General features: G+C 43.3%; 1 pseudogene; it reads left to right on the top strand.

Moving 5' to 3' along the window:
- Positions 1 to 2,296: 2,296 nt before the first annotated feature.
- Positions 2,297 to 15,147, top strand: LOC133378033 (ADP-ribosylhydrolase ARH3-like; annotated as a pseudogene).
- Positions 15,148 to 15,571: the final 424 nt, after the last annotated feature.

Genomic DNA, 15,571 nt, shown 5'->3' with positions numbered 1-15,571 from the left:
AGGGGGATTGTGGGCAGTGCAAGGGATCAGCGCTTGTAATCGCCGGGCGAATCCCCCCATGACCCTTGGGCTCATTCACTGCAGGGTTCAGCCCCAGACCCTTATGCGGCTCGGCAGCAGGAATGCTTCCCCTGAGGGAAGCAAACAGCCCCCCCCATGGGTGGCCGCTCTTGGCTCAGGCAGGGAATGTGGGCAAACAGCCCTGCGTGCTGCTGTGTCAATCTGCGCTGAAGTGACCAGCACAGTCTTTGCGATGTTCCCTCTGATAAAAGAAACATGCAAACCACTTATATGCCTATAATTCCTGTATTTTTGTTTGTTTGTATTTGCAATATTTCGCAAAACTGATGGTATGCTTTTCACCTTTAACGTTTCTGGAGATACACATGATTGCAATTCCACTTATTTCTCCAGAACAGCAAGTAACGATGTGTCATGTCTAGGAAGGTAGACCACCAGTCTCTATGGTTGTGGGTGGCTGAGACGCTCTAGCAAACCACTTATATGCCAATAATTCCTGTGGGTTTTTTGCTTGTATTTGCGATATTTCACAAAAGCGACTGTATGCTTTTCAGCTCAGCTGGGCTGCAGAGAACCTGCAGGCTATGGTTGAAATTGACAAGACTCAAAGAGAGTAGCCTTGCAGGCAGGAAAGTGAAATTGACTAAGGGTGTGTGAGTGTCTGTAATCCAAGAGGAAAGCCTCTATTTCTCTTCTCCCCCCCTCTCCCTTGACTCTGGATGCCTGGAAACAAAGACCAATACATTCAAGAAGGGCATTTGATGCGGGGGTGGGGGTGGGAGGTGGAGGTTAGGCAAAGATAAATATTTTCTCCCTTAAAAGTTTACGAACAACCACAATTGCAGATCTCACCCTGAGTGGCTGCCCAGTTTGCAGGCTGGATAAAAATTAACTGCTGTTGCTGCTTCTGCGCAAATGCGCTTTTTTGCATCTGCACAGTAGAAGTTGCAGCGGGTCCCCCAACACCACACCATTGCTCTGATAGGTTCCTTTTTCCCGGGCTTTCCCTGGACATTTGCACACATGCGCAACAGTGGAAATACCTGATTGGCTGAGAATGAGGGGATATGGGGAACCGCCCAAGAACCGCCCATCAAACGCCCCCAGCTGTAAAGTCCTCAGTATTGCATCCGAGCGCCTGAAGGTACAGCGGATGATTCCTGGCTTAAAAAAGCAAATCACATGATTTGCGGTATTGCAGGAGTGGATTTAACCACACAAAAATGTGCAAAAGCGCACAGCATCATATGGACGACCAAAAAACAATGAAAACACAAAGCGATCATGTCACACATTTTACAGTCGTCTGGATGAGCCCACAGTCAACCTTTGACATTTGCACCTATTTGAATTTTGCAATGCAGTTTGCAAAACAAACAATGTTTACAAAATGCTTATGTTGGGGGGAGGTGTGCATAAAAATGAATATATGAGTGAAAATAACATACAAAAACATGACGAGAAATTACTTGCAATAATGTGTATGTTAGCCAAAATTGACTACAAGAATGTGTTTATTAGGATAATTTCACACTAAAATGCTGGAGAATTTTCATGATGATTTTTTTTTAAAAAAAAGAATCACAAATTGCTGCAGAAATGCAGAGAACTGAATTTAAAATGGGAAAAAATGAGAAACTGAAAGAACCAAAACTGACAGAACTTTCCATCTCTAGCTGGGTGCGAAAGGAGGGGAAGGGTTGAAGCTGGAGGCAGACTCTGCATATGGGACGGGCCCCTGAGGTTTGTACGTTCATAATCAGAGCTTGGAAAAGTTACTTTTTTGAACTACAACTCCCATCAGCCCAATCCAGTGGCCATGCTGGCTGGGGCTGATGGGAGTTGTAGTTCAAAAAAGTAACTTTTCCAAGCTCTGTATAATATTTATCACATTTCCCCATCTTGAATTGAGGGCTGTACTTAGGTACATGCATGAAAAAAATGATAGAAGATAGTCAATGGCAACGTCAGGTTTGTTAGTTTGGCCAGGGGAAAAAGGTCATGGGGAAAACCTTCCTTGCATCCACATGCACACATTATTTATTTATTTATTTATTTAAAATATTTCTATCCCGCCATTCTACCCTGTAATAGGGCACTCGGGGCGGCTTACAAAAATAAAATCAAAGACGTACATAACAAAATGGTAAACAATAAAATCACAAAACATTAAAATACATTTAAAATACATATAATACTACACACACACACACACACACATATATACATATCTATATAGGGAGTGGTACTAAAGGGGACTACAAGAGGAGCCAAGATGGCGGCGGCTGGGATGGTGGGAAGCGGGGTTGCTATGGCCTTGGCCCTTAGCCGGAGCCGGGTCCGGGGCTGCTTGCTTGGGGCACTGCTGGGCAGCTGCTTGGGTGGCAGCTTTGAAGCTTTCAAATCGGTCAACTTGACGGAGCTGCTGAGCTTCGTGCGCTCGCTCCAGTCAGAGGCGGCAGAGGAGGGTGGCAGGAAAATCCTCTTCTACAGCGATGATACAGCAATGACCCACTCAATAGTGAGGTCACTACTAGCCAAGCGGGACTTTGATGAAGTGGATATGGCAAAGTGGTTTGCTGAGGAATATAAGAAGGACCCTGACCGCACCTATGGAGCTGGTGTGATTACTGTATTCAAGAAACGCCTTCGTTCCAAATGCAGAGATGTGTTTGAGCCAGCAAGACAGCAATTTAATGGGAAAGGCTCCTATGGGAATGGTGGTGCCATGAGAGTGGCAGACATTTCATTAGCTTACTCTAATGTTCAAGACGTAAAGAAGTTCGCTAAACTGAGTGCTGAGTTGACACACTCCAATTCCATGGGTTATAATGGAGCTATACTGCAGGCCTTGGCAATTCACTATGCTCTCCAGGGTGAGCTGAGCTGAGATAAGTTCCTGGAGCAGCTGAGAGGCTGTGGAAGCAGATGACAAGTCTATTGCGGATGCACGAATGCTGGGCTATGAGGAATTACCATTTTCAAAGCGTCCAAAGAAGATAAAAGAATTTTTGGAGCACAGCACCATCCCCAAATCAGATGCGGTGTTAGGATTAGGCAAGGCCCAGGTCACTGAGCCCGAGCTCCCGCAGCCACCCCCTGACATAAACCATCACCAGCAGCAGAAGCCCAGGGAGCATCAGCTGAGCGAGCCCGAGGACATGGAGAGGAAGACAACATTGAAACAGCAAACAGCTCAGCTGTAACAAATGCCTGTCACCCTTCTGCCTCTCGGGAGCTGCCGTCCCCGCTAACACCACCTCCTCTTTCTGGGCGGCGCTGATAATGATAATGTTATTTGTTATTTAATTCTATTTGTTATTATAATGTTATTTGTTATTTAATTTAATTTTTGTAAATTGTATTGCTTTTATTGTATTTTTATACCTGTGTTTATTTATCTTTGTAAGACGCCTTGAGGGCCTTTAGCTAAAAGGCAGGGTATAAATTTTTTTTAATAATAATAATAAAAAAAGGGTAAAATTTAACATAGAAGGCATAAAATCAGTGTCAGGCTCTACCTTCAGTCCCTCCCAAAGGCTCTCCGGAACAAGATCATTTTCAGAAGTCTCCGGAAAACCATCAGGGAGGGAGCAGAGCGGACTTCTTGGGGTAGGGTGTTCCAAAGCTTGGGGGCCACAGCTGAAAAAGCTCTCTCCCATGTGCCTGTCAGTCTAACGTCTTTCACTCCAGAGGAGACCAGAGGCAGATGATCTTAAATCCCGGGCAGGTACATATGGGCATAAGTGGTCCCTCAGGTATGTTGGTCCAAGGCCGTTTAGGGCTTTAAAGGTCAGAACCAGCACTTTGAATTGGGCCCAGAAGCAAATTGGGAGCCAGTGGAGTTGATAAAGCACAGGGTGATATGCTCCCTGTGCCGTGCTCCAATTAACATTCTGGCTGCTGCATTTTGAACCAAATGTAATTTCCGAACTATTTTCAAAGGCAGCCCACATAGAGTGTGTTACAGTAATCAAGCCTCGATCTCACCAATGCATGTGTCACTGTGGCCAAGTCAACTGCCTCCAGGAATGGACGCAGCTGGTAGACCAGTTTGAGTTGGCCAAAAGCACTCCTGGCTACCACAGCCACCTGGTATTCAAGCAGCAGGGCAGGATCCAGGAGGACTCCCAAACTGTGGACCTGCTCCTTCAAGGGGAGTGCAACCACATCAAGAACAGGAGAGTGTTCTTGCACTCAGGTCTTGCTTGCAGGCTTCCCCCAGGCACCTGGTTGGCCACTGTGAGAACAGGATGCTGGACTAGATGGGCCACTGGCCTGATCCAACAGGCTCTTCTTATGTTCTTAACAGGTTGCAAATCCATCCCTGGTGCAGTTTTTCCCTTGACCAGCAGTAATTCTGTCTTGTCTGGATTAAGTTTCAGTTTTTTAGCCCACATCCAGCCCTTCACAGCCTCCAGGCACTGGTTTAGGATGAGCACTCCCTCCCTGCAATCAGGTGGTAGGGAGAGATAGAGCATTTTGATGCTTTTTTGCCTCAACTACTAGAGGCAATATGCTTCTGAATACCAGTTATAGAAACTGGCCCAGGACCACCTCTGCAGTATAGTGTTATGGTTTTTCATAGTCTGTAACCATAACAAGGCCCGATGATCCGTAGTCACTGTGAATCTTCGTCCCCACACGTATGGGCGCAACTTGTTCAGTCCCCACACGACCGCTAGGCACTCCTTCTGGACCGACAAATAGTTTTTCTCCCTCGGCGTCAGCTTGCGACTCAGGTACGCCACTGGATGTCTGGTGCCTTCTCTCTCCTGTAGCAAGACGACTCCCAGCGCCAGGTCCGACGCATCTGTAGCCACGATGAATGGTTCCTCATAGTCTGGTGCTATTAATATGGGTCCTTGGCACAAGGCTTGCTTCAGTAGATCAAAAGCCTTCTGACATTCATCCGTCCATACCACACGCTCAGAACACTTCTTCTTTGTTAATTCATGCAAGGGGGTTGCTATTTCCCCAAAATTTCTCACAAACTTCCTATAAAATCCAGCCACACCCAGCAATGCCCTTACTTGTTTTTTGGTTAAGGGGATCGGCCACGCTTGTATTGCCTCCACCTTGCTCCATAAGGGGGTGATTTTCCCACTCCCCACCTTATGTCCTAAATAGATTACTTCCTTTAGTCCAAACTGGCATTTCTTAGCTTTTATTGTGAGGCCTGCTTTTCTTAAGGCCTCCAATACTGTTGTCAGGTGTTGGACATGCTCAGGCACCAACTTGCTAAAAATGGCCACGTCATCGATATAGGCCACTGCAAAATCTGACATGCCTCGCAACACAGTATTGATTAGCCTCTGAAATGACCTTGGTGAGTTCCTTAGTCCCATGGGTAAGGTCACAAACTCATATAACCCATCTGGTGTACTGAAGGCAGTTTTGGCTCTGGATTGCTCGTCTAGTTCCATTTGCCAAAATCCTTTACAGAGATCTAGTGTAGAGATAATGGTTGCTGCCCCCAATAACTCTAACATTGCGTCTACCCTAGGCATAGGATACGCATCTGGGACAGTAATTTTATTGATTAGCCGATAATCAATGCAAAACCTGGTCGTTCCATCTTTTTTCGGAACCAGGACAATACTTGAGGCCCAGGGACTGATGGATTCCCTGATCACTCCTAATTCCAGCATATCTTCCACCTCCTTTTTGATCTCATTCAAAACTTTCCCATTCACACAGTACGGAACAGATCTGATTGGGGCATGATCTCCAGTATCAATGGAATGTATAACTATACTGGTTCAGCCAGGTTTGTTGCTAAAGAGATTCCTATAGGTTTTCAAAACTCTCAGAATCTCTTCTTTTACTTCCTCCTCTACCTCCTCTGACCATTCCACTTGATCTACCCCTCCTTTGACTTTGCTTTCCTGTACCAAATCTGGAAGTTCAGGCCCACTTCCCTCAGGGAATAAGGTAACTTGCAACACCTTTGCATCCCTGGTATGGTAAGGCTTTAACATATTTACATGAACCACTTCGCTTTTGTTTAATTGGTCTGTGGTGATTACATACGTCACTGTGTCAAGCCTGATGGTATATGGTCCTTCCCAGTTAGCCTGTAATTTGTCATGTTTCCTGGGTATGAACGCCATAACCATATCTCCCACATCATACACACGTTCTCTGGCTGTTCTGTCATACCAGTAACTTTGCTTCTCCTGTGCATGACTCAAATTCTCTTTCACTACTTCCATCATTGATGTTAATTTATTGCGGAATTCCAATACAAAATCTACTACAGAAGTTTTGTACTCTCCCAGAGTTCCTTCCCATGAATTTTTTAGCAGTTCCAAAGGTCCCCTCACTTTTCTAGTAAACATTAGTTCAAAGGGTGAGAAGCCTGTTGACTCCTGAGGGACTTCTCGGTATGCAAATAAGAAGCATCCCAAACGTTCATCCCAGTCTTGTGGGTGATCTTGAACATAGCTTCTGATCATGCCCTTCAAAACTCCATTGAATCTCTCAGTTAGCCCATTAGTGGCGGGATGGTAAGTAGTGGTCTTTAGATGTTTTAGACCACAACATTTCCACATACATTGCATCACTTCTCCCATGAATACACTGCCTTGATCCGTCAGCACTTCATGAGGGAAACCCAGCCTCATAAAGATTTTTAATAAAGCCTCTGCCACTACAGGAGCTTCTACAGATCTCAGTGCTTCTGCGTCTGGGTACCTGGTGGCAAAATCCACCACCACCACTAGATATTTCTTGCCATGCCTTGTGGGTTTGGAAAAAGGGCCCACCAAATCTATTCCCACTCTATAAAAGGGTTGTCCAATTATAGGAAGGGTCTTTAAGGGTGCCTTGGCCTTTACTCCACTCTTTCCCACCTTTTGGCATATTCCACAAGATAGACAATGTTGTTTTACATCCTTGGAGATATTTGGCCAATAATAATGTGCAGCCAATCTCCTCTTGGTCTTTTTTATTCCCAGATGTCCTGCACATGGGACATCGTAGGCTACCTCTAGCAATCTGGTTCTGTATTTGCTAGGTGCTATCAATTGCTTCACTGGTTCACATTCATCCTTTCTCTCAGCAGGCATCCACAGTCTATATAAAATCCCATTCTCACACACAACTTGATTCCTCAGTTTGTCAGTGAAAGGAATCTGTTGAGTCAGGTCTTGTTCCTTTATCTGCTTCAAACTTTTATCTTTATGCAGCTCTTCCCTGAATTGCTCTGCTTCTTTCCCAGAGACCACTTGATACATTTTGTCTCCTTCAGCAGGCCTGCTAGTGGTTGCTATGGTGACCTGAGGCTGGTTAACAGATTCCACCCTGTTTGTTTCAGCCCCCCTTAATATGGCTTCTTTTTCTCTGCCAAGTTGCTGTCTGGTCACTACATAGATCTTTCCTTGGGCGCCCATTACATCCCTTCCCAGTATTACTGGTTCTTGTTGCTGGGCATTAATGCCTACTTTATATCGGCCCTCTCGGCCTCTCCAAGTCATATCCACCAGGGCCACAGGCAAACTTTCTGGTTGACCTCTCACTCCTTGGATAGTCAGTTTCCTGAGGTAATATTACCTCAGATTTTATTAAATCTGGCCTCAGTAATGTATGAGCGGCACCAGTATCAAGCAATGCCCAATAATTTGCCCCTTGTACACTCACTTCCTCTCTCAGACTTGAATGAAGGTCTGTTACTTCTGTCCAGTTTATCTGGCAGAACTGAACCTTTTTCGCTGCTTCTAAAGCCTTGGGCTCTGTTTTCACTGTCCTTGTCTGAGCAGGATTACTAATGGGGTTGGCAACCTCACATTGAAAACGTAGGTGCCCCGGTCTACCACATTTGTAGCATAATTTCTCCTCACTTTTAGGGTACACAGATCCACTCTGGGGTGTCCTGTGCCCTTCAGATTTTACTGGAGGACTCACTCGCTGTGGTACCACATCCCTTCTGCCAGCACTATATGGTCTGGTTTTAAACTCTCTTGATGTTTTCCCCACCCAGCCAGTTCTATTGGAGGCGAAGTGATCCGCCATCTCTGCGGCCTCCTGCACAGATGTAGGGGAACGGTCTTTGATCAGGAGCCTTATTTCTGGTGGTAACTGATGGTATAATTGATCCAGTATCATGAGGCTTTTCACCTCTTCCACTGACTGAGCTTTGGCACTACTCATCCACTTTCCAAATATATCCATCAACTTTGCTCCCAGTTCCACAAAAGACCTCCCTGTCTGTATCTGGCAATTTCTGAAAAGCTTTCTAAAATAATCAGGCCCCAGTCTGAATCTTTTAAACACTGCTTCTTTGAATTCAGCATAGGTGACGGGCCTGTCTGAGGGGAAATATTGGTATACCTCAGCCAATTCCCCTTTAATCAGATTTGATAAATACTGCATGTATTTATCTTCAGGTAGCCCCCACAACTGAGCTGCTTTTTCAAAGGTGCTGAGGTAAATTTGAGGATCTTGACCAGGCTCATAGACAGCAAAGTCCTTTGGAGTAATTTTTATTTCTGCTCCATCTCTGTCCTTTCTTGTTTCATCAGAATTAAACTTCTCTCTTTCAAATTTTAACTTTTCTACTTGTAGTTCGGCATCCACTGCTCGTTGCTTCTCCCTCTCCTCAAACCCCATTCTCATTCTCTCAGTTTCCATCTTCAACTTCTCAGCTTTCATCCTTAATCTCTGAGCTTCCAACTCTTGCTGTTTATCTTTTTCCTCAGCCTCAAAGACCCGCTGCTTTTCTTTCTCATCAGCCTCCCTCCTCAATCTCTCAGCTTCCAACTCCCTCTGCTTGTCTTTTTCCTCAGCCTCCCATCTTCACTTCTCTCTCAAGTACTCTATATAAGCGGGATTGCTTAAATATCCTTCTGGGGTCTCTTCTCTGACAGGTTGTTTTTGCTGGGCAGTTGCAAATCCTATAAGTGCTACCCTCAATTCATCTACGCCTTTACCCTCGTGAGGTAAATTGAATGTTATGCACTTCTCCACCAGCTCCTCTCTTTTCATTTTTATATATTCAGCCATGGTGTTTGAGTTCACTCACTCTTTGCCACACACTCTTTGCCAGTCACTCTCACAAGAAATCTTGTTTTGTTATTTCTGTTTGCCACACCACTGTATCTGGATTCTCTGTTGTTCATATCCCACCGCTACTGACACCACGTGTGATGCGTCCTTCCCTGGCTCTCCCTGTCAGGTTCCTACCTGCTCGTGGTTACTGCCTGTCTCTAGGCACCACCAGGGACTCCACCAGTCCGGACCGCACTCTCTTATGGTTTACCTATCCCCGCTCTAGCACAGATCTCAACAGATCCCCCTGCTAGGCAACCACCAGTAACGTCCCAATACTAGTATTCCCAGAGACTCTGAATACTGGTATTGTTAGTCTCTTCACCGCTGCCACCATTTGTTACAGTTCCCCTTCAGCCTTGGTCATTACCTTACCCTCCCTTCTGGTCTGTGAAACCCCAGATCAGGCCTTTGGTAAACCAAATTAAGTATTTATTACAGATAACAAAGCTAACAAGATTAACAAGATTTCTTCTTAAGGCACATAAGCATATGGTTTTACTCAATACTAATCTGAACTCCACCTCCCTCCTGGCAAACAACTCTCTAAACCCCACCAACCAACCCACTCAGTTCTCTTCTCCCCCCCGATTCCACTCTCACTCTTCCTTTTATACATTCAGCCATTTTAAACACTCAGCCAATCATCTCGCATTCTACTGCCCATTCACTCCCCCTCCTCTTTCACTCCACTTACCATGTATCTTCTAAAACAACAACACCATATATACATTAATATAGGAACATCACACACTCCCTCCCTGCAATCAGGTGGTAGGGAGAGATAGAGCATTTTGATGCTTTTTTGCCTCCACTACTAGAGGCAATATGCTTCTGAATGCCAGTTATAGAAACTGCAGGAAGGGATGGGAGAGCTGTTGCACTCAGGTACTGCTTGCGGGCTTTTCATTGTTATCTCATTGGCCACTGTCAGAATAGGATGATGGACTAGATGGCCCACCGGCCTGATTCACCAGCTGTCAGGCCTCTGCTTAAAGGCCTCCAGCCTGACAACACTGAATTGCTTGCAATATTGTGCACACTCAGAACCACATCCAAATGTAAATCCGTATCAGAATTGAATATGCATCCAAGTACTTTAGTTAAATCAATATAACATGGAAGAGTAAGTATTCCCTCCCTGAACAAGTGCTTGAAATCAGTGATGATTGAAGCTCAATTGGAACAAAATTGAGATGATGATGATGCTTGTGTGTGGTTTTGTTTTCCAGATGATGGGATTTGGGGTGTGCATCAGACTCGGGCAAATGCTAAATAAAAAATCTGAAGCAGATCACTTCAGATAGATTCAGAGGTATCTTCTCTGAAGTACCCTGAACTGAAGCTGGGACCTGCAAAGCAATTTGGGGGCAATTTAGAGATTTGGGTGTTTTAGAGCCAGTGTGGCATAGTGGTTAGAGTGTTGGACTATGACCTGGGAGACCAAGATTCCAATCCCCACATAGCCATTAAGCTCACTGGGTGACCTTGGGCCAGCTACTGCCTCTCAGCCTCAGAGGAAGGCAATGGTAAACTACCTCTGAATACCGCTTACCTTGAAAACCCTATTCATAGGGTCGCCATAAGTCGGGATCGACTTGAAGGCAGTCCATTTCCATTTTTAAAAAATACAGATAGTGTATCTGTAAAAACAGAAACATTTCCCCTCAAGCTTGCCATATAAAGAAAATGCCAAGGTGGGGAGAGGTAGACAAGGACTGACAGATCTAGCTTCCAATCAGAGGGAATTATTTTCAGAGCTTGGAAAAGTTACTTTTTTGAACTACAACTCCCATCAGCCCCAGCAAACATGGCAACTGGATTGGTCTGATGGGAGTTGTAGTTCAAAAAAGTAACTTTTCCAAGCTCTGATTATTTTGTCAGGGCTCTCCAATCACAGGGCTTCGGGAAAGGGGTACTGAAGTAAAGTATCACTTTGCTCTTGTCTGTTCTAGCCTCTTTGCTAGTCCTGCTAGTAGTCCTAGTTTTCTGTAACCTCACATATTGTTTCCACTAGGGAGGGGACACTATACCTGAAATTTTAATCTATTTCTGTTAAAAGGGAAAAACAATATGACTTTTTCTTTTTTAAAAAAATGTCCCCACAATAGGGAAGGGGGGGATATATGGATATTCATTTTTGTGAATCGACTGCTTCAGACTGAATAGGGATGTTTTCTGAAGTGATGAATTGTGATCTAAACAGAATCTTTTGGTCGGTGCATATCCCTAGATGGGATTGTGCATGATATAAATAGAATTACACTCTAATTTTAAGCACCAGGTTCATAGTTTGGGAGTTCTTCTGGACCAAATATGCTCATGGAAGTCAAAAAAGCTATTGTGGCCTGTAGTGTTTTTTTAATTTTATTTTAAAGGTTACATTGCATATCAACTTCACCTACTACTTTTCATGCTTTGGTTGTTTTGAAATTGCATTACTCTTTACATGGGTTTGTCTTTACAGATGACTCAGAACCTTTAATAGATACAAAATATTCCTCTGTGAATCTCGGAAAGGAAGTGGTCTTTCATATATTTACAGCCTAAATCATTTAGGCTTTAGTTTAGTACTTTAAAGTTTAGTGCTTTAAACACTAATTTGAGCATCTTGAAATGTGCCCAGAAATAAACTGAAAACCAATGCTGCTGTTTTGAAATGAGGCTTATTGGAATGTTCAGTGGCACCCTAACCAGTCATTTGGCTGCTGCATTCTAAACTAGTTGAAGTTTCCATGCCATCTTCGAGGGCAGATTGCAATAATCCATTCTGGAAGATGCATCCCTCACTGGCCCTGCTCCATGCCCTTGTTGAGTATTTTTGCTTGGCTGGAATGTGCCATTCAACTCTGATAATGGCTCTTGTTTGCTTAGATGAAAAGATATGTGTGCTTGTATGTAGAAACCACTGACCTTTGCATGTCTGAAATGTGGCCTATTGTGGAAAGGTAAGAATCACATCCATTGCTCTGCCCATTTTTTCCTCTGGCCCCATTCAGCAGTGGTATGTGGCCCCCAGAAGGTTGCACACAAAGGGAATGTGGCCCTCAAGGTGAAAAATGGTTCCCTATGAGGGCTGCCAGCTCTTTGGTTTTCGCCGAGAGACTCCAGTTTTTTTGGGTCCTCTTTGAGTCTCCGTGTGAATCACTTTAATCCCTGGACTCTTAGCTTTCACTTAAAAAAAATATTAAGTTTCTAAGAGGCCTGGTTCAAAATATATAACCCAAAATGTCAGCCCCCTCCCACAACTTATTTTAGTACTGGCTGCTCTAATCCCTGCCCTTTCAGGTTTTTAGCCAATAAGTGAAGTCAGGGTTGTGATTGACAAGATATGTTGACCTCTGGCAATACCTAAACCCCATTTCAAGTTCTGTGAACAGTTTCCTTTTCCTGCTTGTCTCACATCAGAAATTCAGTAAATGTATAGCTTTCAACAGCATAAAGAGTACTTTCTCTGAACAGGATTGGGACTTACTTCTGAGTAAAGATGCATAGAATTTTACTACAACAGAAGATCACAGCAAGATCTTGGTAGGCATAAAAGTGTACTTACAGAATTTTTTTAACTACTTGCAAAAATTGACATATTATACATTTTATCTTCCAAATAATTTTTGAACAGAAGTTTTAAAAAGTGTACATGCTGCAGTATTATACTTTTCTCATTAAGGAGTCAAACAAGTTTAAATTTTACTGGACTGTAGGGCAGTTTGTCTTATCTATAGCCTGTTTGGAAAACCTTCCCAATACAAAGATTTCCTGGGAGTAAAACTGCAATGCTAACTCCACATGCCTCCGAGTTAACCCCATTGAATTCAGTAGGACTTACTTTTGCGTATACATGGTAAGGATTGTGCTGAAAATCAGTGGGACTTTTGAGTGACCATAGAAAAGGATTGTGTTGTAAATCTTTCTCCCTCCAATCCTTTTTTTTTTTTAAGCAGTTAGGCAGGGTTTACTTAGGTGTCACTGCTTTTATTTGGCAGGAAAATAATACTTATTTTTTTAAAAAAATGTTCTGCAATGGCAACTGGTTTTGACATTAAACTTATTATATTATATGTATTTTTACATCTCCAGTGTGTGTAAATATGGAATATTTCCAACAACCCTGTGAGGTAGGATTGGAAACCAAGGCAGCTCACAACAAAAAATAAAGCCAATTAAAATCTAATAACCATAAAACAAGTATAAAACAGTTGCAAAACAGCTTAATGCGTCATGATTCTGAACTTTGGGTTCGGTGAGTGAAGCTCCTTATCACTTGAGGTTGCAGATCTGTGCATGCTTCCCTGTCTGAGTAAGCCCCATTGGGACTTACTTCTGAGTAAACATGCATAGGATTGCACTATAAATATCTTTACAGGTTGTGTAAATAATAAACATCTTTGACACTCATGGTTATTTAAATATTTCTTCATACTTTGTCTTGATATGTATCTGATTTCACACTATGGTTGTAAATTATTATTATTATTAATTATTATCATTAATAATAATAACAATAACAATAATAATAATGCAGATCCACATAATGCATTTAAAGCACACCCAACTTGCATTTAAAGTGCATGACTTCCCACAAAGAATCCTGGGAAGTGTAGTTTCCCCCCACAGTTATAGTTCCCACCACCCTTAAACTACAGTTCCCAGGATTCTGTGGTGGGATTCATGTGTTTCAAATGTATGTTGAATGTCCTTTAAATGCATGGTATGGATCTGCCTTAGTATGCTGTGCATTCATTAGTGAATTGAAAAGAACAATTTTGAAAGATACTTTTTTAAACAGAGAATTTGCAGCTTCAATTGTGGTTCCCAATCTACTGCCTGTGAAGGTAGACCAAACCATATGTGTTTTGTCTCTGTCAGTTATTACTCACTGGAATTGGGTTGGCTGTTAAAGTGAGTTTATAGCAGCCCACAGAGTAGGCAGGAAAGAGCAGATAATCCTCTTAACTCTTACTCATTTTTCAAACATCTCTTTGCAGTGAAGGGTCAAGTCTGTAAAGAAGTTTGGAGCAGCCATGTTAAAAGACAGACAGGGCATTGCAGGCAAGGGGTTGCCAACCCTGCTTTGACATGGATATTTTTGCAGAAGATCCCTAGTCAAGCCTTACCAACAGCACAATCCTAACAATATGTACTCAGAAGTATGTCTTGTTGAGTTCTATGGAGCTTAGTCCCTTAGTAAGTATGTTTGGAATTGCAGCCTTCAGGGCCATTCATCTTTACTGCCGAGTGCTCCCATCTAACATCTCCACAACACTAGGTTTTCTTCCTACAATGGCCTTCGGGTGACTGGCCTGGCCTGAAGGCACTGAAATCCTTCTTTCCAGAAGCAAGAAGGCTAGATTAAGTGTTCCTTACCCAGGCTCGCTAAGCAGGTGAGAAGGAATGATCCTATCACTTCAGCTGGACCTGGAAACACCCTCATTTAGCTAAGATTTCTATCTTAATTTCCTATCAGAGAATTTTTTTGTTTGGGTAGTATGCTCCAAACAACTGAGGTTGATGCTTAATATATCATACTTAATGACATCAGTAGGGCACGCCCCTATGACACCACTAGAGCACACACCCCTATGACTTCACTAGGGCCTGCCCCTGAAATCTCAGGGTTTGGGATACTTCTGAGCTGGCAATCTTATGCCCCACCCTTGCTTTAAATGTTCTGACTCTTAAGGAAAAGTTGTATGTTGCCAAAAAAAGAAAGGTACATGCATAATATGACAAAACTGCGCTCAGAAAAAACATGGTCTTACCATCTGTGATGTGACTATTACTCAAACATCCCTGAACTGCTGGAAAATGTCAACAGTATTTTTTCTCCATTAGCAATTTCAAATCACACATCAGACGTTAGACTGTTCTAGCTGAGTGGGTGCTGTATCTCAACTAGCCCTACTTCCCATGCCCCAGTAGATCCAGGGGTCTTGCTAGGAAAATAGTAAAGGCTCAGCTAGCGTTCTGTGGAAAAACAGTTATACAGGCATTGCTAGGCAGGGTAATGTAAAAACTACTATCTCCCATTCTTGTATGCAGGTTCACAAAGCTCAGAAGCAAGTACCCAACTGTTGAACTTACTGGGCCAGCCTAACCACTTCACTATTTATTTATTCATTGAATTTCTTAGTCACCCATCTGGCTGGCTATCCAGCCACTCTGGGCGACATACAAAATAGGCATACAAATAAATAAACATTAAAATCTGAAAACAATGATGATAAAATCTAGCCCACCCCAAAAGCCTGCCTGAAGAGCCAGGTCTTCACGGCCCGGTGGAAACTCATTATAGATATTTTCTCCTACCCCTTTTTCTTGCTAGAATTTTTTCAATCCTGTACACCTTATCCTGTTTGGCATTAAACTTCTGCAATTCGTCAGAATAGAAAGAGACAACTACAGTCAACTACAGGCTCTCCCACATAATATTTTAACAGGAAGACATGTCTCCTTCTTCTGATGATGACCTGATCCACTATAAACACCTCTGTGGTGAAAT

This window comes from Rhineura floridana, chromosome 2 (genome assembly GCF_030035675.1).
Source record: "Rhineura floridana isolate rRhiFlo1 chromosome 2, rRhiFlo1.hap2, whole genome shotgun sequence".
Taxonomy (NCBI): domain Eukaryota; kingdom Metazoa; phylum Chordata; class Lepidosauria; order Squamata; family Rhineuridae; genus Rhineura; species Rhineura floridana.
This window is presented reverse-complemented; position numbering and strand designations above follow the sequence as displayed.